The sequence below is a fragment of the Pungitius pungitius genome, chromosome 5, assembly GCF_949316345.1.
Source record: "Pungitius pungitius chromosome 5, fPunPun2.1, whole genome shotgun sequence".
NCBI lineage: Eukaryota > Metazoa > Chordata > Actinopteri > Perciformes > Gasterosteidae > Pungitius > Pungitius pungitius.
In genome coordinates, this window is record NC_084904.1 from 7271114 (window position 1) to 7273613 (window position 2500).

The window sequence follows — 2500 nt, forward strand, 5'->3', positions numbered from 1 at the left end:
GTCATGTGTACAGAATCAACAATGTAAAAGATGTACAATACATTCAATTTCTCTAACTGAAATGATACAAGTAATTGCAAGTAGCAGAAGAGGTGTACGGCAGGACCACTGCAGGGACAACCTCCATCAGATCGAACCACCATCCACAGAGGCTTCTGTGGGGAGGGAGAGCAGAAAGATGTTGGTTTTTGATGACAGTAATATGAATCATATTTAAAGTAATGATGATGGCAGCAGCAGGTGTCAGCAGAGCCATGAGCCAGGAGTTAGAACCGGGGTCCGCACGAAACTATGATCCACGGAGACCTGCTAGGCGAGAAAGCACAAAAAACTCCCGGAAAGAAGCTTAATTAGTGATGTACATTAATAAAGCATGGATGATTGTGGGAGGAGAGAGTGAGAGTGAGAGAGGGGCTCGGTGTGTCCTAAGAAGTCCCCCGGCAGTCTAAGCCTAGAGCAGCTTAACTAAGGGCTGGTCCAGGCTAACCTGAGCCAGCCCTAACTATAAGCAATATCAAAGAGGAACGTTTTAAGCTTTATCTTAAATGAACTGACCGAGTCTGCCCCCCGGACTGAAAGTGGAAGCTGGTTCCACAAAAGAGGAGCTTGATAACTGAAGGCTCTGGCCCCCATCCTACTTTTTAAAACTCTAGGAACCACAAGTAGCCCAGCATCTATGGAGCGTAGATGCCTTGTAGGACAATACGGTGTAACAAGCTCTTTAAGATAAGACGGTGCCTCACCAGCAAGTGCCTTGTAGGTGAGGAGAAGTACCTTAAATTCTATTCTTGATTTAACAGGAAGCCAGTGCAGAGAAGTTAATACAGGAGTTATATGATCCCATTTCTTAGTTCTTGTTAATACACGTGCTGCAGCATTCTGAATCAGTTGGAGAGGTTTAAGCGATTTACAAGAGCAGCCTGATAACAAAGAATTACAGTAATCCAGTCTAGAAGTAACAAATGCATGAACTAGTTTTTCTGCATCACTTTGAGACAGGAAGTTCCTGATTTTTGATATATTCCGTAGATGAAAAAAGGCAGTCCTTGAAGTCTTCTTTATATGAGAGTTGAAGGACATATCCTGGTCGAAGAGAACTCCAAGATTTCTGACGGTGCTGTTGGATACCAGAGCAATTCCATCCATAGAGACTGTATCACGTGACAGCTGACTTCGAAGGCGCTCTGGGCCTATCATGATAACTTCCGTTTTTTCCGAGTTTAACATCAGGAAGTTGCAGGTCATCCAGGTTTTGATGTCTCCAAGACAGTCCTGAAGTCTAACAAGTTGGTTGGTGTCTTCTGGCTTGATCGATAGATACAGTTGAGTATCGTCTGCATAACAATGGAAGTTTATGCGGTGTTTTCTGATAACGTCGCCCAAAGGAAGCATGTACAGGGTAAATAGAATCGGTCCAAGCACAGAACCTTGTGGGACTCCGTGACCAACATTCGTGGTCCTCGATGATTCACCGTTCACAAACACAAACTGGGATCGATCCGATAAATAAGATTTAAACCAGCTGAGTGCAGTTCCTTTGATGCCAATCAAGTGTTCCAGTCTCTGCAGCAGGATACGGTGATCGATGGTGTCAAATGCAGCACTGAGGTCCAGCAATACAAGAAAAGATACAAGTCCTTGGTCCGATGCAAGTAGAAGATCATTTGTAATTTTCACCAGTGCCGTTTCTGTGCTGTGATGCATTCGAAATCCTGACTGGAAATCCTCGAACAAAGCATTGTTTTGTAGAAAGTCACATAATTGATTCGCGACAGATTTCTCCAGGATCTTAGCGAGGAAGGGAAGATTAGAGATGGGTCTGTAGTTAGCCAACACCTCTGGAGCTAGGGTAGGTTTCTTCAGAAGAGGTTTAATTACAGCTACCTTGAAGGACTGTGGTACATGTCCTGTCAACAAAGACAGATTCATAATATCCAGTAGGGATGTGCTAATTAACGGAAAAACTTCCTTAAGCAGCTTAGTTGGAATCGGATCCAGGAGACAAGTGGAAGAGTTGGATTTCAAAATTGTAGAAGTCAGTTGATCAAGGTTGATGGAAGAGAAACCATCCAAGTAGGTATCAGGGCCCACGGCTGCGTCCAAGGATCCTACATCCGCGGACGGGTTGGCTCCGGTTGGGGGTAGTAGACCATCAATTTTCTCTTTGATAGTCAGAATCTTATTATTGAAGAAGTTCATAAAGTCGTTACTACTGAGGTCCACAGGAATACACGGCTCGACAGCGCTGTGACTCTCTGTCAGTCTGGCTACAGTGCTGAAGAGAAACCTGGAGTTGTTTTTATTTTTCTCGATTAATGATGAGTAATAAGATGCTCTTGCGTTACGGAGAGCCTTCTTATATGTTTTAACGCTGTCTTGCCAAGTTAGCCTAGATCCTTCTGATTTGGTGGAACGCCATAACCGCTCAAGTTTCCGCACAGTTTGCTTTAGGTTCTTACAGGTTGTTTGCCATCCCTGTAAGAACTAGCGTTGTCGGCAG

At 44.2% G+C, this 2500-nt stretch overlaps 1 non-coding gene across 1 annotated transcript in view; it reads right to left on the reverse strand.

Moving 5' to 3' along the window:
* Nucleotides 1-2488: 2488 nt before the first annotated feature.
* Nucleotides 2489-2500, reverse strand: part of trnas-aga (transfer RNA serine (anticodon AGA)) — an 82-nt gene continuing 70 nt past the window's right edge. Inside the window, exon 1 of the tRNA in view lies at nt 2489-2500. This exon is cut by the window's right edge and continues 70 nt beyond it. This is a non-coding gene — a tRNA (tRNA-Ser).